Genomic DNA, 26,278 nt, shown 5'->3' with positions numbered 1-26,278 from the left:
TATCTCATTACAGACAGTACATACACCTGTCAGTATTGTCCTTGGTCCCATCTGGCCCGCCCTTTGCACACAAAGGGTTCTTCCATGCAGGTTCCATTTCCCCCCCCGTCCCCCCACCCTCCCCAAACAAGGTAATTATCATCCACCCCCCCTCCAAGCACTGCTGTCTCTTGAAGTCATCCGTTGAGCTCTAATTTCACTGCCACTGTATCTTGTGGCGTGTGTTTGCGTTACACAGTCGGCCTTTTTCCGGGTCCAGGCCCTCACTCGTCTAAGGGTACTACATGTCCCCATCTCTTGGGATCTGCACTATTACCCCTTCCTGAAGAGAACTTCTCGAATTGAACCATTAATGTTGTGGACAAAGAATTTTATCTACTTGGTCAGTGCTTCCCAAACTGTGGGTTATGACCCACTGGTGAGTCGCAAGCTGATTCTAAGTGGGTTGTGAAAGTCTTTGTCTGCATGTTAGTAATGTTAAAATAATTTGGCTGTTTGTACACCAGTGCAAAGGTGCTGAACAATGTCCCTAAGCCCAGTTTTAAAACAACCTCTTTCAAGTATTTCCAAGCAAGACTCAGAGTGAACCTTCCAGTTTTTACTGCTGTCATTTTTTTTACTTTACAAAGGCATTTCAACAGGGAATGGGCTCACTATGTGCGGTTATACACAGCCAAACCTCTATTCGATGACTTTAATACATAAACTGGGAAATATGGATGCAACCTAACGGCCAGAGCTGTTGAATAGGCAAACCGCAAAATCTATATAAATTAGACCTTACCCCATATTCTGCTGCAGAAGGGATTTCTCATTCTTATTAAAATCACTGGTATCAAAACTAAGATTTTTCAAAAGTCTTGAGTAGTGAATGGATGCCACAGGCCAGCACCCCACTCTGAAAAGTGTTCCAGCTTCAGACTTCGTTGCAGTTCAAAATCTGCACTTTATGTGCAGACCGACATCTTGGACACATTTTGAAGGGTGTGGTCAATGTTGCAACAGTTACAAACAATTGCTGTTATTATATTATAAAATCACCCCACTTCATGTCCATTAAGTATGGGTAAGTCGCGAAAGTTGTTGTTCTAAAACTTGGACGTAGATAATGTACTAGGTCATTAATTAAAAAAAAAGATATGTCCTCTTATTATACTGTTTTGTTTTGAATACATAGGGCCAGATGTACAAAGCATTTTTGTGATTGCAAACTGCCTGATTTGCAGAATTGAGTGGTTTGCAATTTAAAAAATGCAATTTTGCATGAACAAACCACAAATTGAGATTCGGTAACAAGATACCAAATCATACCAAAAAAAAAAACGCCTCACACAATCTGTCAGCAACTGACATTTCCAACCTATTGGCTGGCTACAATTCTTCCAATTTCACCCCCACACCTTCTCCTCTCCAGCTAACGCTAATCACTGCACTATTCCAACCACCTGCCTCTCCCGTACCAAACATCAACCACCTTTAATCCAGTTACCTATTCTCAGGAACATAATCCCTATCACCCCTAAAAGCCCTGGCTTCCCCTTCAGCAATCTTAACAACCAAAAAGGAGAATGGACACTTGTAACTGCGTTACCTTGGTTCACTTAAAAAACCCTCATAAACGCGATGGTTATCTCGATTGCGGTTTATCTTGTTTCTCCGCCCCACACATGCGTTATGGCATTATCATCGGGTTTAATATTGTGCTGTATGCCAGCCTCAAGCCTGAGGCAACCTCTCGGAAGCCCAGTAGTGTCCAAGTGATTAGTAAGTGCCCACAAAAATTATAAAAGACAAGCCTTCGTCCTAATATAAATTTTTTAATCGAAAATTGGATGGGGTTTGTTATTAAAATATGGTTGGGCATACTAGTAGACCGTGTTACTAGATCTTGTTATACCTCAAAGAATGGTCAATATGTTTCTGCCCCATCTCGCCCAGCCGGGTCTATGGGGCATTCGCCAGGACTCAATAAAAACAATACTCACACGATTTGTGCAGTAATTCAAGTGGGTTTTGTGTGACCACTTAGTTTCTGTCAAGGCAATATTGCACCTGTAATTAGAGAAACATATACAAATGTGGGGTATGCATACAGTACAATATACATTTTATATCTTCACTGTGAGTTAAAACTATACTTGGCCACATTAGGCCCTCATTATCACTAGAGTGGTGCCTATATGGAGACCATCGTGTGTAAGCTATACTTGAATAAACACCTCTATCATTGTAAAATTTCTACTCGTTTCCTCTTTAAATTTTAGTGGTCTCTTGTTGTCTCTGAGACCGTTCAGTGTGTAAAATCGGTTTTCGTAGGTATCGGGAGTACCACTTTGAGCACATGCTCATGGTTCATTTCCTCCGGTACTATCCCGCAAAATGTATCGAAATGGGTAGGCAATGTATAAATACCCGCTACTCGTTCCCAAACACTTACGCCCATTAAGCTCGAAATTACCTCCGTAAGTCATTTGGTGTGTGTCATCAGGGGAATAGCCACTATCCATGCAGAACTTGTCTGGTGTGTAAATTAACAACAGTTACAAAAACACTACAACTCACCGACTCACTGCTTTGGCTCATTAATGTTTTCTTAAGGGATCCTTGTATGAGGGTTCTGTACATGGAAAGTGGTCACTGGTAGGAGCAGAGAGCGACGGGTGAGCGACTGCCTGGGGTTGTTATGTCTACGCATAGTAACGGATTAAAGAAGAAAATATATCATGTCTCCTGCGTCATTGCTACTCAGATGGTGAGAGTGTGCAAAACTAGTTTTACAAAACACTATCTCCCTACAAGAAGCACACAGTGCACGGCAGTGTACCACATGTCAGCAACTGTGAGAAAATGCATCTCCTTTGACTGTTTCCCTCGAATGTCGAATCTGGATTCTTGACTGAAGACTGAGACCCACGCCACAGCCCCATTTGCTCTGTACAAATAAAGTGCTTTAGCATTTTCGTTTTAATCCTCCCAGCTATGCGCATCCCCTAGTGCTTCAGGGAGCATTGTTGTCACAGAGGCCTTCAAAATATGAATAACTCACATCTTGAAAGTGACATGGATTAGTCTGGTAAACTGAGCCTGCTACAAGTTATGAACGTTGGGCTGAGGATTAGCATCACCAGCCAGGTTCCCTCCTTTCTGCCACTCTGAGTTTTTTACTCTAAATTCTTGTTCCCTTGATTGGATCTCTGGTTTCGTAAATACAATCAATATGAAAGGATACCCTTCCAGTACAAAATACTATGCTCAGACTAACTTTAACCCTTTTCCCACTTTGTGTGTGTGCTGTAAAGTGCAGCACACATGAGAAGGAGGAAAATGAACAAAAAATGAAAGCATTTCTCCTTCCTTGTGCCTACTTCAAAAGGGTGCAGTTTTATGATGCTAACCCCTGTCTGGTTTATTCTGTAAATAGGATTTAGCATCAGAAACCTTGGGTGGTTGCATAGAAATGCCCATGCACCACCTATGGTACCCTTGTCGCTAATTAATGCAAAGCAGTACTAAGCGCTGCTTTGCATTACTTTCACATTATTTCAAGCCCTAAACAAGTTTAGTGCTTCAAACTAAATCAACAAAATTATTATGAGCCGATTTGCAGCACGTTTGTGATGCAAACACACCGTTAAATCTTAGTAAACCTGCCCCAAAGGATTCTAGATGAATTTTGACGCTGGCAAGCAGGACACAAGATCCATAATTCAAAATGTTGTTTATTATTTATGTTTTTATTGGCTTGGCTGCATTAGTTTCAGATATGTACTATGCCTGTCCTTCGCATGGTGAGTAAACACTAAGGCCCCAGTTAACACAGAATGGGCATCGGCCAATGGTACTCTAGCTTTCCTTTTTCAACCCTTCTTGGCAAAATGGTACTTCAGGGCTTGCTTGGAACATAGAAGAACACAAGGGGTGGCACGAAGATACTTAATGCATGCTGAAAGGACAGCAGCAGTTTTTCTTCAACCACTGCCTTAAAACTCTGTGCACTCTGAATAATGTCACAGAATACTTCAAACTGGCATACTCTGCATATAAAACATAGGTAGTTGTGTTAAAACATATCCTTTGACAAATTAGCTTTGAGTTCCCATTTTAGAAATGTGCATTTAGCTGAAGCTAGAACTGGAATATTTTCTTAAACAGATGTGTTCCCAAAACGGGCCAAACTTAAAAAAATGAATCGGTACTGGGGACCTAAACTCAGATAGGATCACTACTATACCACTAATTTCACGCCAAAAGTAATAAACAAAAGGGGCATGTTTACAATAGAAGTGGCAGAGCATGGCGTGTGCCTCCTTGGCTTAACGCTGCGCTCCGCCACTTCTGAAACGCAGGGCTGCACCATATTTACAACAATATAGTGCAGCCATGCATTTCTCCCTGCGTTGGCGCGAAATGTAGCTGCCTAACGCCAACAAAGGTATTCTTGCATTATAGTGCAAGGGTGTCTGCATTGCAGGGGAAGATTGTTTATGTGCTGGAAGGTGCCCCTTCCTGCACATAAACAATCTTTAAATGGCATTTTGTAACTTCATGTACAGGAAGGTGTCCCTTCCTGCACATGAACAATCAATGGTGTTTTGCTGTTTCCATGTGAATGGCACAATGCAGCACACATGGAAACAATAAAAACAAGGAGAAATTAAACATTTCTCCTCGTTGTACCAGGGTAAGACCAGGTTTTCCCTGGTCTCAATTTTGGCGCTGCCCCATATTTACGCCAAACTTGGAAATATGGGACAGCTTCAAAATTAATGGGTTTTGCGGTGGAACGCCCACCTCAAAACCCTTTGCCCTCCCCTTTCACATTCTGTGTAGTGTGAAAGAGGGCCCTATTTACAAGGCAGCGTTAAGCCCCCCGCCTCCTTGTGAATAAGGCAAAGCACATATCGCCACCACAGGGTAGTGAAAAGTGACATTGTGATGGCAGTAGTGGCTTGTAAATATGCCCCAGAGTCTTACAGATTTTTAATTGCACATATTTTTTATAGGTACCTCACAGTGTTAAGTGGATTATTAATCCGTTTACTTAACCAGAGAAAGTATATGTCTTAGTGAATTGGGCCGTTGGTGCTTCTACAGCGTGCAAAAGGCAGATTTAGTAATACCTCTAACTATGTAACAGTAAAAAGAAAGGGAAATCTGAATGATGGATACAACATCCGTCAAAGAATGGGCATGTGAAGAGTGAATAAACAGCTTCTGGGGAAGGGCTCCACGTGATGAGATCCCAGCTCCTTTCTGATAACTGGTGTGGTCCTGGGCAACTCACCACATTATGTTTAATCAGATGTGTAATCGGAGCAGTAGAGCATAGCTCTGCTGTCCGAGTTGTGAGTGTGGTGCCAGATTATCACAGCCAGAGTACCAATTGTGCCCTAAATGTTGTTCATAAAAGTATCACACCATTGGAGGTAATCCTATCAGACAATATATTTTTTCAAACAGGTTATACGGAGGGGCATAACACAGCCCCTGCAGCCCCCGCGGTGCGGCAGGGCCCTCACCCTCCAGGGGGCACGTACCCTGCAGGGGGGCCCCCTCAAGGTTCCTTACGCCACTGGTTATACGACACCATATTGATGTCCAGAAATGATTGCCACTACAATATTCTGACACACAAATGAATTGTGAGCCGGTGAAAAAGCTCCACCATCTTAATCATGGCAATGTACCTTGTGTAGCACATAAAGAATATCACAGCTGTTTGAGGCCTAGACATGAACATTCGGTGTAGGTTGAGAGATAGCCCAGCTATCAAAAGCATGACTCAGATATTCTGTATGTAGTGAGACGTAGACCTGCTGTCAGAATGTTTATCCTGTGTGGTGTGTGCAACCCATGGGATTTCTCTGTTATTTACATCCAAACCGGGTAAATTACTTGAGGGAGAGCACGCCATGAGGTCTGAACTGATGAGGTTCGTGAAACGCGAGGTATAGCTTTGCTGTCTGAAACCTAGGGGCATATTACCAACAAATAGCGATATCACCGGATTTTATCGCTGAGATAACGTGCTATTAGCAACGTTTATCTCAAAAGCGATAAAATTCCCGGCAATAGTGGGAAAATGCGTGAATATCGCTGAGAATAAAGCGATATTCACGCATTATCGCTAACAGGGTCTTAGCCATTATATCCACCTTCCATTGGATATAATGGCTAAGAACTGGTCTGAGCAGACGTTAGCTTTTGGAGATATTCGCGCTTAGCGCGAATATTTCCATCGCTACGCCTGTGTTGGTAATAGACGATAGCGATGTTAGCGACTGCTTTCAGTCGCTAACAGGTTGGGTACGCCCACTTTGCAAGTCATTAGCGATAAATATCGCTGACATGCAAAGCGGGCCCCAAACTGCTCGCTATAGCCTACAAGCTGTCGCTAACTGCTATTAGCGACAGCTTGCTAATAGGGCGATAGAATTATTGCCGCTTAGCGGCCGAAAACGGCTGCTAAAGCGGCGATAATTCCCTATCGCCCCCCTTGATAATATGCCCCCTAGTGCCTTGAAGGTTTGTGTAACACGAGGGATAGCTACCTCTGCTATGTAAGGCCTAAACATTTAAATCAGGTGTTACGGGGCCCGATTCACAGAATGAACTTAAGACTAAATCCTAAACTTACTACTATTTGGTATTCACAGAATGCACTTACTACTTTCGGGATTCACAGAGTGAACTTACTACTTTCGGGATTCACAGAATAAACTTACTACTTTCGGTATTCACAGAATAGATTTAAGACTACTAACTCTAAGTCCGAAATCGGGGAGTAAATTCCGGCCCGGAGGCTGAGCTTACGGCCCGGAGGCGGAGCTTCCGGCCCGGAGTCGGAGCTTGCGGCCCAGAGTTGGAGATTTCAGCATGGCAAAAATCCTCACCTCCGAGCCGTAAGCTCCGCCTCCGGGCCGTAAGCTCCGCCTCCGGGCCGTAAGCTCAGCCTCCGGGCCGTAAGCTCAGCCTCCGGGCCGGAATTTACTCCCCGATTTCGGACTTAGAGTTAGTAGTCTTAAATCTATTCTGTGAATACCGAAAGTAGTAAGTTTATTCTGTGAATCCCGAAAGTAGTAAGTTCACTCTGTGAGTACCGAAAGTAGTAAGTGCATTCTGTGAATATCAAATAGTAGTAAGTTTAGGATTTAGTCTTAAGTTCATTCTGTGAATCGGGCCCACCATGTTTAATCAATTCTGTGATTGAAGTACGTTTCACGGGTGGCAAAACATCCCTTCATATTTGGGCTCTCAACAAAACCATTCTCTTTACGACAAAAGCCCGGTTTTAGCATCACCACCCACACCTATCACGATATTACAAACCTCAATGGTATCAATGTAGGCCCCCTAAATAAAGAGTAAAAGGCTTCATTGTGAATGAATGTTTGACAAGCAGCCAGTGCTTAATTTAAGCCGGTGGAGACCACCAGCACTCATTTTTGGGGTCAGGCACTTATTTTAACTCCTCAGACCTTTCAACGCGAGAAGACATGGAAAAACACAAACAGAAAACAAGTAGGGAGTGAAAAACGGAAACAACGTTGCTGAAAGTGAAAGCAGGAAGTAGCAAGAGCGAGATGAAGGGCAGGGAGTGTTTGATGGGGGATGGAGAAGCCATGAGGCTGCCTGTGTTCAAACTGTGACACACAGATCTCTACAGCAGGTAACTTGATCTACTGACAAATCTTAGTAGAGAGTTAAATATGGTGGTTTGACTGGGTAAGTTACACGGTAACCCTTTATCGCTTGCCAACCCAATTAATCAACTAACCCACATCCGTTTATTCTCCCATTCTCTCTCCCTTCAGCTTTTCTTTTCTGTGAGCAGATATTTTGAAGGTGCAAAACTCATTGACCCTCAACAAAAATGTCCTGAATTTTAACTTGGACTTCATTATTTCGGAGAGGTCTATGACAATTTTAGAGGTGCAAGAAAAGTTTCAGAAAACTTACAATCAATGTCGAACCTCTCTCAGAAGTGTTTGAAAGAACTCGAAACAATTTTTTTAAAAAGCACTCAGATCTGCCTTAAATTACTGCTTGTAAGATGCCGCTGTATGCACATGAGCATTATCCAAATCCTTGTTTATAACAGGCAGTGCGTTTAAATTTAGATTTTTTGAAAATGTTTCATCACAGCTTGGAGGACGACCCATTTATATAAATTCTATGGGGCAGATTTACAAGCCCCTTACAACACTTTTTTGCCGAAGTTGCGTCACTTTTTATGACGCACCGGCGGCATAAACAATGCGCCACGTTGTGGCCCATTTACACCGTGACGCATCTAGGGAGATGCGTCACCTTGTAAAGCCCTGCTCCACATTATACCTGCGTCAGGTATAATGGATGCAGGGTGGGCGAAAGCCAAGTAGAAGTGACCCAGTGAAATCTACAAGATTTCACCGTGCCACTTCCAGGAAGCCATTGCATCAAAACTCTAAGCCTGCTTGGAGCAGGCGCAATGAGTGATGCAGTGAATTAGGAATAGACCTTCCCATGCATTGCTGGAGTTGCTTCATGTTTGCAATAGGACTCCAGAAATACGTGGCTTTTGTGCCAACGAATGCGTCAAAATATCTGACGCATCTGTCAATCCTTGCACCATGGTGCACAGTATTGTACATACAGCGCATCCATGGTAGCGCAAGGGTTTCACATGCGGGCGCAGGAAAACTGACGCATCTATACAGATGCGTCAGTTTCTTGTAAATAAGCCCTATGTATTTTTTAGATAATGCTCTATTACTTACCACGAAAAAAGTCAGGACAAGTGAAACTCGCTGTTTCACATGGATGAAATTCCAGTACAAGGTATGCAAGGTTGTAATATTTATGTGTTATGACTCGCTTCGGAGACTCCGAGTCAGATCGCGAAAGAGCAGTAACAGCCAACACATGTTTCGCCTCCTTTACATGGCCATCGGGTCTGAGGCTTCCTCAGGGCTGTACATATATACAATAAAAGGACAAAGATGCCCAGGACAAACACAACAGGAACGTGCAAAAATATCAACAAGCACATATGTGGAACGAAAATGTGAAGATATGGCGTTAATATACATATATATTTAAAAAAAGTCAAAACAGAGAAAGTGCATAGGAGGTATTAGAGAGATGTAGGAAAAAGGGAGATTTGGATAGTCATATTGGAGTGAAGGGTAGGAGAAAAAGGGCAGGGAATGAGGGAAAGAGGGAACGAAGGAAGGAAAGGGAAGGGTGCAATGATATCAACAAACACATATGTAAAACTGTTGGTATGGAAATATGGCATTGATATACATTTGTAATCGTAAGACAATATGCACGTGTTCCATATACATTTGAGGATGGTCAAAAAAGAGAACGTGCATAGAAGTTGTTGAATAGATGTAGAACAAAGATGATTTGTATAGTCAAATTCAAGGGAAGGGTAGGAGAGAAAGGTGAGAATAGAAACAGTGGGTCAGTATAGGAGACCCAGCAGTTATACAGGAGAAACAATAATAGGGAATATAATTCGTGGCAGATACAATAATCATTAGTCGAGTCACATTATCATATGGTGGACATGTTGAGACAGGAAGATGTTGCAGTAAATTGGCATTAAAGTAGAGTAACTTATATTTACATACAGATGTGGATAAACCTGTCCCATGTTAATGTTCCAAGAACGAGGGGAGAGAATATAGAAGGTACAAAGATTAGTTGAAGTCATGGCTGTCAAGGTGGGAAATACGGGTGGACACAGGTAGTATCATGAGAGGTAGGCAACTAGTCATAGCCTGTGGGTCCTGTGGGCTATGCGGGCTCGTGTCCTGCAGTGTAGACAGGTGTACAGGATGCCCCAACGTGAGTGTGGTGGGGGAGGGGTTTTTGGTGAGACTAGGACTAATGTCAGTGCGAGGCTCAGGAAGAATGCGGCGAGGAAGTGCAACATGCGGTCTATAAAACAGGCTTAGTGTTCATAACAAAGGCCGTAGTAGCGTGCCGCCGTGTTCACGGTTACCGTGGTGATCTCTGTTCAGGACAAAGGTAGTCCTGTCTGATCCGCGTGCGATGGTCGATTCCTGTGGGAGCGAAAATAAAGTCAGCATTTGGATTCTAATGGTGGTATCCGAGTCGGGTGTGGAGGAATGGGGGGCCTATTAGCAACAACAACTTGCGATAATTATCGCAAACCTCGCTTAGCGTGAATTTTTTTATTGCCTCCTATAACTGAATTATATCGCGGAGTTAACACAGTTTTACCAACGTTTATCTCCAATGCGATATAAAATCCAGCGATACCAGCGAAACCCATGTTTAACATGAGATTTCCAGCGATAAAAATCCTATCGCTAAGGAAAATCTCGCTAATAGGCAGGTGGGGACTTAACCGTAGAATCCACCTCCAATTGACTAATATTTACCAGGTGTAAAATCCTGGCGCTAATCGCGGTTAGCGCACGTTTTTTTATTGCATCGCGGGTATTGCTAATAGGCAATAGCTGTGTTAGCGACTGCTTTCAGTCACTAACAGGTTGGGTATGCCCACTTTTCATGTCATTAAAGATAAATATCGCTGACATGCAAAGCGGGCCCCAAACCAGTCGCTATCGCCTAAAAGCTGTCGCTAACTGCTGTTAGCGTCAGCTTGCTGATAGGGCGATAAAAATATTGCCGCTTTAGCAGGAAAAAAAACAGCTAAAGCGGCGATATTGCCCTTGCTAATATGCCCCCCGGTTCTTACATCGGGTCCACAGCTCTGTGCTTAACTCAAATGTCTCAGGCATAATACCCCGGGTTCGGCAGTCATCGCAGTCGGCATCAGCACCGGACCTCAAGTACTGTGGCCTTAAATATGGTGTTGACGTATTGTAGTTCTGGGTCAGTCTTGACTGGTTCCGGTTGGCTCCCTAGGTGAGGGCGCCGTGTTGGAATAGTGAATGTATACGTGGGGACTAAGTCGAATAGTCTCTTGGAGGGCTGGTTCTAGAATTTAAGAAGATGGGCCCTGTGATAGGAACAGCCTGTTGAAATGGGGTGAAAGTTCTATGTATCTGTGTACATCAGGGGCAGGGTAGGCACTGTGGTCAACTTTTTGTGAGTTTGGAACCTAGATATGGGGAAAGGTAAGTGTCAGTTCTGGTGGTATTAACGGCCCATGTGGTCATGAGTCGAAGAGTTTGTGGAGGGGATGGTCGCTAATATCTAGGTCAAGTGCCAATATCTTTATGTAAGCTCAAAGGGAAAACCTACTACAAAACTATACAGTGCTACCTTATTACTTGAGCATGGGGTGGCATATGTCCCGGTTTTACATAGGAGTACTGTACATTAATTACAGAACGCAAAATGAGCATGATTCATTCTTCTCCCAGCCAGATGTCCATTTCTGCATCTTAATTGAGTCCCAGTTTTACTGTATTAAATCTACGGATGAGTTCGCTTTCTCTTCTCCTCAGTTTCAGTTTGCGGTCTCCCCCGCGTTTTGATGAATGTACCACTTCCAGACCAAAGAAGATGAAGTCTTTCTTGTGTGGATTTGTAAGATGAAAACGTTCTGTAAATGGGTAACCAGCATTGTACTTATGTATGTTCCTGCAATGTTCCTGCATACGAATCCGTAGTGGCCAAATTGTGCTCCCAATGTATGGTCGATCACAGGGGCAGAAAATCACATAGATAGTGAATTTGCTGTTGCAATCTATCCATTCAGTGATGGTGAATTATTTTCCTTGTGGCATTGGTACGCTCGTGGTTTTGCTGATGATGAGTTTGCATATACTGCAACTGCGGCACGTATGGAAACCTGGCAACCTGTCCAGAAATGTTGTAGTTTGTTTTCTCTTGTCTTCAAACACAGACCTGCACAGCATTCTTTTTAGGTCTGGAGCCCTAGGGAAGGTCATTTCTGGGTAGTTTTGAGATGATCATTCAGACTTGGGGTATGTTGTAGAAGATGCCTGCCAGTGTCGTTTGAGTGTTTGTCTTATGTGATGATGTCCATTGTGGTAGTTTGTGATAAAACGGATCCTGGTATTTCCCTCTAGTTTCTTCATGGGCTTTAAGGTGTTCTTTCGTTCTATTTTGGAAACTGTGGTCAAGGTGTTGATCAATATATTACGGTCATATCCTCGCTAGTTCAATCTTGATATAGTTTCATTTCCCTTTTCAATTAATACCTGTTCATCACTACAGTTTCTGCAGGTTCTTAGGAACTCCCCCTTCGGGATGTTCCTAACGTTGTGTTTTGGGTGGCAGCTATCCGCCCTTAGGATCGAATTGGCTGCTGTTTCTTTCCTGTGTAGTTTGCTGTGCAGAGTGCTGTCTTTGGCATATAGTGTCAGATCCAGGAAATTGATCTCTTTCTGGGAGAAATTGGAGGTGGTTTTGATACCCCAGGGAGTTTTGTCCAGATTCTTTAGAAATCTTTGTAGCAGGGGAATGTCTCCCTGCCAGATGCAAAGAATATCATCAATATACCTTTGCCACAGTATGATGTGAGTGCTGAAGTCAGCAAAACGGGGTCCCATAGCCAAACATTTTCAACGTGGCTCATAAAGATGCAGGCGTACGGCAGCACAAATTTGGCCCCCATGGCAGTTCCGTGTGTTTGTTTGTATATTTTGCCACTGAAGCTGAAAACATTGTTATCTAAGCAGAATTCTAGCATCTCCAGGATCATTTTATTGGTCTCCAAGAAATCTGCCGGTTGTGTCCAGAGTGATTGTTGTGCTGCTTTTATTCCATCTTGGTGTTCAATTGAGGTATAAAGACTAACAATGTCAATGCACACTAGTATGAAATATGATTGCCATGTAATATCCTGTAGTTTGAGAAGGATGTCTTTGGTATCTTAAACAAAGGATGGGATGTCTTTCATTAGCATCTGTAATTTTTTATCAACATATTCTCCCAGTTTTGAGCAAGGTGAGTTGATACCCACTATGATTGATCGACCTGGCGGCGGGTGTATGCCTTTATGTACTTTGGGGAGAAGGTAGAATGTACGCATCGTCGTATGCACAATGTAAAGAAATGCTTTTTCTACAAAGGTTATTAGCTCCAATCCGTACCCCTTCTCATTTTTCTCACTGATCAGTTTGAGGGTCTCAGGTGTTGGATCTTGTGACAGAAGTTGGTAGCAAGTCCCATCGGCAAGTTGACGATTTGCTTCGAGAATGTAGTCATCAATGTGTAGAGCCACTGGATTACCCCTTTGTCCGCCTCCTTCAGGATCAGGTCTTTTCTTGCTTGTAATGTTTTAATCGCTGTTCTCTCATCCTTGGTAATATTTTGTGGTAAGTATTTGAGTTTATTCTGGTATTTGGCATATTCTTGTTCAAGATCGTGGGTGACTGCAAGGTGGAAGGCATCAACACAATTGCCTGTTGGTAGCTGTGGGGTGAAGGTCGATTTTTTGGTTAATTCTGTATCTATGGATACGTTGGTGTCAATCCCTAACTCCATGGCGGTTCTTGCTAGTGAGTTGGAGTGTGTCTCTTGTTCGCTGAGATTTGCCATTAGATCTATGTCGGTTAGGTCTTGAATGGACAAATCTGAGATAGCTGTCTGTGGTTGGTCTTGATGTGAGTTAACTAAGGCTGGGCATAGTGGGCATAGTGGGGCTACGCTGAGTGCCATAAAGTTGAAAACAAACTCCACACACTCCACGTAGCTCCGCTATGCACCACCCGCCTCCCAAGCCCACAATCTTTGCCTCGTCCTGATGAATGCTGCAGACCCATTGAGCCATTTAGGCAGAAACATGTCTGCTAGGCAAACCCTGGGGGGGGGGGGGGTAAATTAGTGCTTTGTGTGAGGACAGGACACAGCTTGTTCAGATGTAAGTGTGAGCCACCTCTCCCCCTTCCTGCCCAGAAAAGGCTATACGAATTCAGATGAATGCAGATGATTGCTCAGAATGCAGAAGAGCCTCACCTTCCTGTGTTTGTGGATGTCTAGTGATGCACTTAGTTTAGCTGTCACCCAACCCAAACGTTTATTGGGGACAGGCTGTCAGGCACAAAGAGCAGTATGTACAGAGAAATGCACAATTTCTAAAAGTGGCATATGTTAAATAGTAATGTTAAATCCAACTTCACCAGTGAGGAGGATTTATCATTACCATTCCAAACATATCATATATGAAAAAGCTACTTCTCTCTGATCAGGAATTACAGCTTAACAGTATATTAAGGAATTCCCAATGCTGGCCTATGAAAGGGGTAGTTAGGCCTCACAGTAGTGAAAAAATTGAATAGGCTGTTTGTCACTACCAGGACAATCAAAACATAAAGGTACATGTTCTACCTTTTACTTACAGAGCACCCTGCTCTTAGGGGTCAGTTATATGTAATAAAAGGGGTGTTTAACGCTTGGCAAGTAGTTGTTAATGCCAAGTCCAAGTGGCAGTAAACTGCACACACAGGTACTGCTGGGGCAGGCCTGAGACAGGTTTGAAAGGCTACACATGTGGGTGGCACAATGAGTGCTTCAGGCCCACTAGTAGCATTTGAGGTACAGGCCCTGGGTATATGGTATACCACACTGCAAGTGATTTATCAATGCAACCAGGTATACACCAATGTCATCATTCTTAGGGGAGAAGCATATGCACTTTAGCATTGGTTATCAGTGGTAAAGTGCTCAGAGTCCTAAAGCCAACAGAAACAAGGGCAGAAATATAGGAGGAAGATGAAAGGTTTGGGATGAACCTTCAGAGGGGGCCATTTTTCAACCGTGGTGCTGCAGCCCACTAATACTATTTAATTTACAGGCCCTGGATACCATGTTTTAAAAGGAGGAGTATATGCACTTTACCACTGATTAGCAGGGGTAAAGTGCACAGAGTCCTAATGCCTACAAAGGCAGTCTCAGCTACAGATGACAAACATCTACTGGAATACCAAGCAAAAGATGGTCATCGCTAAATGTTAGCCCCCAAAAAGTTACAGTAGGTGAAATGTATTGCACCTGACAAATGTTTTTTTTTTTATTGAGTGAGAACTATTCCCACTATCCCTACGCGGGTATCCATAATCAATGCATTACAATGTTTTTTGCAGTGATAGCCTTTTCTATATTTTATGCATTTACAGCTTTAAAACAGAGAAAAACTTGAAATTGCTACTAGATGGTAGGATCAAATTAGGGAGTTGATGATAACCTGGCCAGTGGTTGGAAATAACTATTTCATCTATATTTCTATATGATTAGAAAAGTATTGTTGCATGCATTTTCAGGTGTTGTCAAATGACTAAATATAATGAAAGATGAGCTCCCTATAAAAGTTTTGGGAGTCAAGTGCAAAACTTCCAAAACACGCAATACGTTTGAACAAATTATACAGTATTGTGCAACTCGTCTTTATTGGTGAAGAACAGAAAGGGCAAAGTCTCCTTCAAGCACTTAGCATGACAGGCATGTCACACTATCACGTAAAGTGGGAGGTGTACCCCGAGCCTTCCCTCACCTGGCAGCTCCCTCAATTGACTTTACATTTGTTTTTTGGGTTAAAAAGATGTCATTATTTTTTATAGTGTTCAATTTTTGTTGTTGATCCTGTATTGCCCCAGGAGATGGCGGAAGCCTGGTACAAGAATAGCTCTTTCATGTTTTCCTTCTGTTCTTTGTTCCAGGTCTCCTTTTATCATTTATCTGGTTTTGTTTAGTTTTGATTTTTTATTGGTAGTTTTAAATATTTTTCCAGTCTTTCCACTCCCCGTCCCAGGTGCCTGGTGTGAGGTTGGTTATCATTTCTCCTAGATCACGGACCACTCTCTTCTGCCTGGCATTAAGTATTACTTGTCAGTAACCTCTAATCTTTTAACCTTCACTACTTCCTGATTTCTAACTACACTCCATAACAGGCTCAGGGGCATATTTACAAGGAGATATCGCCACCAGAACGTCCCTTTTTACGACATTGCAATGGGTGTTGCAGTGGATGTTCCGCTTCAATACCCATTGCTTTTCAATGCTGCCCCATATTTACAAGGTTGTGGCGGGTCCAAAAACTAAGACCAGAGAATACCTGGTCTTAGACTGGTGATACGAGGAGAAATTATTAATTTCTCAAAAAAATATTAATTTCTCCTCGTTTTTTGCTCTTTCCATGTATGCTGCATTCTGCAGCACGCGTGGAAAGAGCAATTAGCTTTTCAAGATTGTTTATGTGCCAGAAGGTGTCCCTTCCTGCACATAAACAATTGCCCCTGCTGCGCAGGCACACTTGCAACATGGCACAAGGGTGCCTGCGCTTGCGCTAGGCAGCATTATTAGCACCAGCTCTAGAGGAATTACAGGGATGTGGCGTATTTTTGTAAATACGGCACATCCCTGCTTTTTAAAAATGTCGGAGCGGGGCGTTATTAATTTTGGTGTAACACCACTCTCCGACATTTTGTTGTAAATACCTCCCCCAGGCTCGTGCTTCTGTTTAAGTTGCTGTCCCTTTCCTCGTGTAGGCATCACTCAGATAAAAGGAATGACACCTCCCAATGATCAGGCGAGGTCTGTTGGTGTTTACCTGAGGACTTCATTTACTAGGGCTTATGCCTTCTAGCAGCTTGGCACCACAATGTGTTTTTTTAAGACCGGAGAAACATGTTCATGTCTCCCCATCTTCTTCGTTTCTACCATTGTATTGGGTCTTGTCAGTCTACAGGGCAGAGGGTCAGATAATCCCTTTTTAAATCAAAGCATGCATTCATTTCTCATTGGTAGAGTGGGCGTTTTGGGGAAATTGAAAGGCAATTTGGCATGTATTTGATGAGTTTGCTTCGAGTTCTTTATTTTTTATTGTCATTGCAATTTGCAGAAAATGTGGTATGACCTCAGCCGATACACAGCCCCAGTGTATGGCTCTCCAGTCTTGCATGGGATGAATAGAGAAAGCGTCATGTTTATGAGCCTCATTCTGATAGTTTCAGTGGATTACATTAAATTTGACCTTGGCCAGGAAGACTGCTTCAGATGCACGAGATAGGTGTGCAAGAAATTGCCATCTGTGGAAGCAGACTAGCCTTGTTGGATTCAAGATCTGCCTGGGTCTTCTCCCACAGTTAGGTCTCACCACGTTTACTTAATTGAAAGAAATGGACTAGGGCAGATGGGCCCTTCTCAGTGAGCAGATCCCTTTGTCACCTTGGAATTGGAGAAAGTCTTGCACACGACTATAGAGGTGTGAAATGAACAATCACAGATTTTGGAAAGTTTATTTGACTGTAAATGTGCAAATAAGCCTAGATTAGGTAGAGCGTGTAGTGATGCATTAAATGCTTAGAAACTTCACGAAAGAAACACAGCCAGTACTGGATCTTGAAGGCATTTCAGTCCTTCTGAAGCAGAAGTAAGAATCCTATTCTGACCTGTGCCAGTTTCACATCTGGACTGGATTCAAGCAATATAGTTGGATTGGCCCGCACCCAACATACCTCTAGGAGCAGAGTCATATCCTGTTTGCTGGTCTGTCCCACTGGCTCTGCAGTTAGAGAACCGAGCCTGAGGACCTGTGCATGACTTGTAAGTGTTTGGCCTGAAGAAGTGCATAGACACTCCTGAAAACCTGAAAATCAGTGGGTGCCTTCTTCCATATTCCTTGCTACGTACAGCTGGAGGGAGAGACTTGTACCAGTGGAATCCTGTTTGTTGTATAGGGTTCAAGTATTCACAGCCACATTCTGCAAGGGGTTCCAGCAGTGCCCGGTGGCAGAACTTGACTGCTATAAATGTGGAAAATGTTCTGGCATGTAGTGGAATGCTGTGGGCAAAGTGCCTGCAACATTCTGATGAAGATGTGAACTTATCAACTTTCTCCAAGTAATCACCTGGTCAAATCGTTTCAAAAGTCTCCTAAACGTCTACACTCTGAGCTCTCACAACTTGTATCCCAGGGCATGGAGCCCTGATCAGCCTCAGGATCTGACCCTGCATGCTGAGTTGAGTGAAATGTTGTTAAAGTCAATTGCTGGAAGGGAACAAGGTGGACCATTTTAGTTATTAGAGCCACTGCTCCTCCTGCCTCTGCAAATCTTTCAGGAAGGTGTAGATCAGCTGCCAGAATGGTGTCTCGCTGCCCTGGTGGCACAGGAAGTGACGTCATCCACACGTGCCTGATATTTGGATTTACACATTATGTGTGGTTCACATATATTACCATAAATGTCATCTTTCAATTCATTCCCTTCCAGCATGCATATATGTACCACATCTAAGGTTTTCACCTCGTCAGGACAGCTGAAACTTGTTATGTCATAGTTGCTGTGGACCATCAACTATCCAAAAAGTGTGTTTTGTTAATTAAATAACAAGCCATCAATTTTCATATGCAAAGGCTGATCCTTCATATTTTTTTTTATAAATGTGAATATCACAGGATTCCAAAATTTAACATAACAACTTATGGGTACCGACAGGCACTAGTGCCACTATTTCCTCTGGCATAACAGTGAATGCCTTATCGGAATCTCTTCCATCTAGAGCAGAATGGCGAGAAGACAACCCACCTTATTTAGCATTCTGAGAAAGGAACACTTATTTTGTTCTCTTTGATATGAGAGGCTAATTGTAGAATCCAGGGTTTTTGTGGCCTGACATCATAATAATATGTTGCCCTGAACCCTCTAGATATTTTCTCCAAACAACAAAAGCATCACACACACGCACACAGTAATTATTTTTTTTTATAGATAGTATAGGTGGCTTCTAACACTGTAAATTTGCTACTAGACTATATATTTTTAGTGCACTTTACCCTAAGGAGTCTTACATCACCGATTTTAATCATACTGTCACTGACGTTCAGGGGTCCCCAGATAGGAGAATTATAAGAAAATATAATTTTGTGAGTGATATTTTCCAGGAATGGAGTAGAGATTGGGTAGGTAAAGGTTAATTAGCCACTGTCAAGTCAAGTCAAAGACAATGTTTATTTAGACCGTGGTCTTTAAACAGTAGCAAAGCTCGTTACTCTTATAAAAAAACTGCACAAATTATACATTTCGGAACACCAAGGAGCTTAATACACTATCCACAATTAAATAAATACCAATTATCGGATAAAACCAAACCCCCTCCTTATACAGTTTATATCTATCTTGATTCGGCTTTAAAACCCAATTAATTCATGTATCTAAAATCCATAAAACCTGACATAAAACTCCAAAAAACACATTGTAAAACTCTTAAAAACTAGCTAAGCCACTCTAGGGGAACTTTTAATTGCCTTCATGTAATTACCCAATGCAATTGCTATCTCTATATTGGGTAGTTCCATTAGTAATGCTGCCGCTTGGGACCAAAGCCTTGTATCATATTTTAAAAATATTGGGCATAGGTATCGTTTGCGGTAGTCTAGTAATATTCGGCAGTCTAGTAAAATGTGCATTATATCACCTTTAGTGCCTAGCGCACATTTACATAATCCATCACTAGATAACATTTGGGCCTTTACTTCTTCATTAATCAGCCATGGGTTAATGCCAGTTCTTAATCTTAAAATCTCCTGTCTAAGACCTGGTTCGGGTACAATATCCAAATAGGGAAACCAGTTTTCCTTTATCCACGATTCTCTCAAAAATTGAACAGATTTTTTCTTATTCAGATATTCTAGATCAGTTTTATTAGACACTTCTTGTCCTTGGTTTCTTAGATCACTTTTATTAAAATCTACCTTTAACGATAACTGGCAAATTGGCACCCTTAAATTCTCACTAGCCAACAGATTTTTTTTTCTTGCCTCCCTAGCCCATTTTAGACTGCTGGATTCTATCTCCTTTCGGCACCATTGAGATACCTTATGTACTGATTCTGTGTCTAACCGTTTCCAAAAGCGGATTAAATGCATTTGAGACTGTATACTCCAGGCAGTTGAACCTATCTCGGTTCTTATTGCCTGGATCATTGATGAACGTGGTAGGGACAGCAATGTTTTCAAGCACTTCCCTTCCTCTAGATCCCAGTCTTGTTTCCCACTTAAAAATAGAATTTCTGCACCATAAAGAACTTGCGGAGGAATCTTCGTGTTAAAAGCTTTTAGTAACGGTTTGTGAGACATGTCTCCGTAGTCTCGATTACATTTTTTCAACCCACAGACTGATCCAAAAGCTTTAGCTTTCTGTGCTTCAAGAAGAGTACCCCACTTAAGAGTCCTATCAAACCACAGTCCAAGGTACCGATATTCCTTGACTGTTTCCAATTGTAGGTCTCCCAAAGACCATGTGAAGCTAGTAACCTTTTTCCCAAAGCACAGAATTTTTGTTTTATCCATATTTATAGTTAAAAATCTCCCTTCGCAATACTCTCTAAAGGCGTCTAACTTCCTCTGGAGGCCAACTTCGGTCTGGTCCATTATCACCAGGTCATCTGCGTACAGGAGACAGGGCACTTTCTTACCGTCCATTCTCAGACTGGCACTTCTATCAACTTCTAGAGTTGCTGGTAAATCAGCCAAAAAGATTGCAAAGAGCAGGGGGGCCAGTACACAGCCCTGCCTGAGCCCATTTCCAATTGTTATTTTTGGCGTCAGTGCACCTCCTGTATCTCTAATTACCTGTGCCCAGTTTCCACTATGTAATTCTTTTATGATGGCCAGCAAATTCTCTGGGATCTTTTTCTTTGTTAGTGTCTGCCAGAGGCGGTTTCTATCGACTGAATCAAATGCGCTCGAAAGTCTACAAAACAGCAACACAGTTTACCGTTTTGTTCCACTGACTTACGAGCCACTGCCCACAGGGGGAAGCAGTGATCGATCGTAGAGTGACCTTCTTTAAAACCCCCCTGTTCCACCGGTACGATCAAAAACTGTTCCACCCAGTCCTTCAGTCTAAGCAGCACTATTTTCGCAAACACCTTTTCCCCTATATCCTATTGGTTAATTATTCTTTAAATTTGTGACACATTCGTATTACCTTTTTTTATGCACAGGTCTTATTACTGCCCCTTTCCAATTATTGGGTATTTTACCTAACTCAAGGATCACCATAAACATGTGGGAGAAAAAGCTCGCCCACCAATCCAGCTCGGTTTTTATTATTACTGCTGGAAGGTTATCTGGACCAGCTGCTCTGGTTAACTTTAGGTTCACTATTGTATTTCTTACATTATTTTCTGTAAAATCTGCCTTTAATTCTTCCATTAGTCCTTGCCAGGGCTGGGGTATTCCTTCGTCAGGTTCTCTACGAGGGCTATAGAGTTCCTTCAGATATTTCTCCCATACTGCCTCCTCTACCACGCAGTTCATTACCCCCACCGTGTGGTCAGAACCAGTCCGTACCAGCTTCCAAAACTGACGTATATTCTTAGTTTCTATTGCTTCCAGAAGATTTTCCAAGCATTTATCCCTATACACTCTTTTTGCCGTGGTAATTAGCTTTTGTATTCTCTTTTCAGTTTATTGAGATAGAGTTGTCTTATCCCATCATATTTTACTTTCATACTTCTAGTTACTTTTATTATTTCTCGTTTTTTCCTTAGGCATTCCACAGAAAACCATTTATGTTGTCTCACTATTGGTATGTGCTTATTTGTTTTATCTATTGTTAAATCAATTCTAGACATTGTACCACTTGGGCTATTTTTCCCTCATACCATTCTAGGGTTCTCCCCCCTATTGTACCCAAGACTACCTTCTGCTGTAACTTCTCTAATTTTTCTATGTATTCAGCCGTTAGTCTAGTGGACACTCTTTTGGGGTACTCAATTTGCTGTGGCATAACTTTATCTCGGGGGTACAATATACCCCCTTGCAGCACCAACTGCAAGGGGTTATGATCAGTTTCTTCACTTTGGAGTACCTCAAATCCTCTTATGAGGGAGAAGTTCCATGCAGACATGAACATGTAGTCTATTGGACAATTTTGATTACCTTTTTTTAAAGTTTTCTGTGCAGGGCAATCCTTTTCTAGTCTCCCATTCAGGCTGAACAGACCCTTAGTCCCTATAAAATTTCCTAATGCCAAGTCCTGGCTTGAGGGATCGCAAGATGAAAAGCATGCTTGTTTTATTCCATATGCCTCCAAAATTTCACTGTGCCAAAGGCCTACCTTCTTTGGGTACAATTTATGATTAAAGTCCCCCATGATAAAAAATGTATCCGACCCATACTTTTCCCATAAAGAGTCAAGGTCTTCTTTAAAATATTCCATTTCAGTTCCATATTCCTTGGTGTCCCTCCATTGCATGTACACATTTATAACAATAACACCTCATATGTTTTGTTTAAAATCAGCAAGGATACCCTGCATGCAAGTAGCCATTTACATTTTACATTTAGTACTAACACATTCTTTGCAACTTTCGTAGACAAGAGGGTCATAATTCCTCCTGCTGGGCGCCCGAACATTTTTTTATTAGCTGGTCGATTTAGCTGGATGAACCCATCAAAAGTTGGGGTTTCGTCGCATAGCCATGTTTCTTGCAAACACAAGATTCCCACATTTCTTGCTAACTTATTTATAGCTTCTTGTTTTGTCAACTCCCAGAGACCATTTATATTCCACGATATAAACTTAAGGCTATGCGAGACCCCATCATCCTATTCAACCCCACTTAGACCTCCATCTTTTTCCATGCCTCCCTGAAGCCACTGGGATGGACCTGCGTGGCTACTTCTAAGATTCCAATTGCCCCAAGATTTATCAAGAGCTGAATTGTTTACTACTATATTCAGGTTTTCTACCCCCCCTTCATTCTCCTCCCATATCCTCACCTGTCTCTTACCAACCCTGCATGGCACTTTAGGAAGCCAGTACCTGAGTTGCTTTTTACCTCTAGTTCTTTCTCAGGTACTAATCGTATACCCTCCTGTAGTATCTCCCTCTCTGCCTTCTCAATTGCCAATCTTACTAGATCTGAATAGACAGACACTCTTGAGATTTCCTTTCCTTGTATATTTTCTATGAATCCCACCTGTCTTAGATCTGTTGTTTCCGATACCCCACAGGCTTGGACATTTTGCGAATGAGTATAGGAGTTGGGATCTATTTAATGGTACCAGCTTCCTTCTTTTTTCCCCTTTTTTTACTAGTTGAGCCGGTTCAAAATACAGCCACCTATTAACTCCTATTTCTGTTTCTATCTTTGGGGATTCTAATCCTGTCCTAGTGTTCTTCCATCCGGTTCCCCCTTGGTTACCTTTTACTTCCATATTCCCTTGCCCCTGTCCTGCTTTATTATGGTTTTGATGCTTCTGTTTTAGTATATTATTACCCATATTGGTTGATTTTAAAGTTGGTTTTATTATTAGAGGTTCCTTGTTCGGTCTCTTGGTAACACATTCCCTTTTATTAGTATTTTGTCCCTTTCTCTTATTCACTTCTCTCTCCTTTTTTGGAGGTGTCAACTTCCGAAGGGTTGTTTTTAGATTTGGTACTTCCACCCTATTCTTTTTACTTTCCTTTTTACCTACTTTTTCTTTACTCTTTCTATATATCTTTCTTTTTAAGAGACCTCTCAGCCTTAATTGACTGTATCTCCAATTGCCTTCTCTTCTTTTTATTAACATTGGGCATTTGGATACATATACACTGTGTGTTGGTTCTTTTATTTCTATACCCCCATCTTTTTCTGTCGACTGAGGGTCTAGGACAGGTCTCAACATGGAAGCATTTGCCCACTAATTCCTTGCAATTCCTCCTCTATCTTTTGTAAATGAGCCTTTTGTGATTTCAACACCCCATTATTTAGCATTGTAACCTCAAGTATCCCCTGCAGGGTTTTTTGAAGCATCAAAAGTAGGTCCATCATTGAGGAAGAGGGAGTTGCAGAAATGTCAAAGACATGTGAACTGTTCCTCTCAGAGTTATCTCTTCCCTCAGTTCTCAAGGTCTGCTGGTGTGTTTGGATTATATTTGTATGTGGCCATAGCGCCTTTGGCACCGATACATCACCCGGGTCGGGTCTCGGGTCTAGGCTGTCAGTTTTCGCTAGGCCAGATACTTCCAGATCCTCCAATTCCTGCCCCTATGATGAGAACAACTTGGGTGATGAAGAGAGCCGCGGTCCTATTATTATTTCATTTTGGCTGAATAGCAATTGGTTCCAGTGATTCTTCACTGGACTCTATTAGAACATTTTCGTTCAGCTGCTCTTCATCGCCTACCATGGGTTTGGTAGCAGGAACTGCTTTTTTATAGTGCTTCCCTACAAAGTCCTGTAATAATTTGGAGGGTGATAAACTTCCTTTATTATTTTGCATTGCTCCTTTTGTGGTTTTAGAGCCTTTTTTGTTTTTCCTCCTTTGGGCCACTTCTTTTATCCCTTCTTTGGGGCTTTCCAGGCTCTCCAGGCTTTCTTCTAAGGTTCTACTCTCCATATAGGGTTCTCCTCCCACAGGGCTTTGCTCTATGGCCTCCTTGCAATTTTTCTGTTTCCTTTTTGGAGCCATTAGCCTTTTAATAGGGAATATATCCGGGTTTGAGTAATCCGTTTGCTCTCTGGTCGGTCTGATTTAAGGCCCCTTACCCAACGTTAACCAAAGTTACTTTCCTTTTGAAAATGTAAAACACTTCCACCGTCCACACACTTACCTCTGCTGTGCCTTTAGCCCACCTCGCCCGCCACACCAACCACCATGCGGTTCTTCCTGTGTCTTTGGCCGGGTTCTCCTCTCTCTTTCAGCTGCCCAGGGTTCTCAAATCTGGTTGCCCCTCCTGCTCCTGCTCCTACTCCTGCTCCTGTTTTTACCCCCCTGAATTTTTTCTGCAAGCAGGGGGTTACCGGCGGAAGCAGGTTTGGAAACAGGCAGGAATCAGGGAGCGCTGTGCGCTAGGTGCCTCCGGGAGATTACAAAAAAATGATGGATTTAGGCCCAGATCCTTGTACTGGGGTGAATGTATGACATTGTTCTACATTCTGTCCATCAACTGTGTTTTTTGCAATTTTCACCCCGAGTGGGCTGGGTTTGCTCAGACGTGAGTCCCAGGCTCTCCACACCACTGGAGTCAAGCTATCCAGGCTAATGAAGGCTGATAGCCAGAAACCGGTCCTTGGATGCTTGATTCCGGTCTGGGAAAAACATGGCTTGGTAGTTCGGACTGGACTGTTCCCATGAGGCACAGGGTCAGAGCTGATTTGCATATAGCCAGTGTCTAACCCAGGGTGGTGTGGAGTGCAAAAAAATGATGGATTTAGGCCCAGATCCTTGTACTGGGGTGAATGTATGACATTGTTCTACATTCTGTCCATCAACTGTGTTTTTTGCAATTTTCACCCCGAGTGGGCTGGGTATGCTCAGACGTGAGTCCCAGGCTCTCCACACCACTGGAGTCAAGCTATCCAGGCTGATGAAGGCTGATAGCCAGAAACCGGTCCTTGGATGCTTGATTCCGGTCTGGGAAAGACATGGCTTGGTAGTTCGGACTGGACTGTTCCCATGAGGCACAGGGTCAGAGCTGATTTGCATATAGCCAGTGTCTAACCCAGGGTGGTGTGGAGTGCAAAAAATGATGGATTTAGGCCCAGATCCTTGTACTGGGGTGAATGTATGACATTGTTCTACATTCTGTCCATCAACTGTGTTTTTTGCAATTTCTGGGAGATTACCAGCAGGCTCCCTATGGCGCTTCAGGGATCCCGAGTGCTTGTCAGATCCCCATCCACGCGCGTTCTATAATTAGATGCAGAGCGGTATAATTCGCGGTAAAATTCGGCGATTTTCGGCCGTATTCCTTAGCCTGTATCCGCGCTTCTCGCCCTGAGGCTCCAGGGGGTGGGGCTTCATTGGACATCATCGCGCTCTCGGCGTTCTTGGGGTGGCGTTCTCGGCGTTTCGTCAGCGGGGGGCGGCAACAACAGAGCTCACACACTGTTAATTAGCCACTGGATATAGATATCATCAAGGTACATAGATGTGGAGTTACATAGAGTAAACCTATGCTTACCTATTGGCCTGATTACGAGTTTGTTGGTCTGATTGCCTTACTGATTGCCCTTATTGCCTTACTGCCCCGGGGACGGTCTGAAGAAGACCGCCGCTGCAGCGGTCTCCCGCCTGGCATATTACAATGTTCCTGCTGGCCCTGCCGCGGTCTTTCTGACGGCAGTGTATATTTTTTCATATATGTCGATGCTGGTGTGTATATTTTGAATGCAGTGTACACATATGCATAACACATGCAAGAAAATACCTACTAACAGTACATTCCCATTACTGGAGTCTGGTCCATGGGTCCAGTTCAGTCATTGGGTAAATGGCACAAAATGAACTTATCTGGATTTTGGCACCATTTTCTTCAGGGTCAAGATTCTGCTGTGTAGGGGGAACCTGGAGGAAGAGATCCACTGGGAGACTGAAGGGAAGAAAAGG

This window comes from Lissotriton helveticus, chromosome 10 (genome assembly GCF_964261635.1).
Source record: "Lissotriton helveticus chromosome 10, aLisHel1.1, whole genome shotgun sequence".
NCBI lineage: Eukaryota > Metazoa > Chordata > Amphibia > Caudata > Salamandridae > Lissotriton > Lissotriton helveticus.
Note: the sequence above shows the minus strand (reverse complement) of the source record.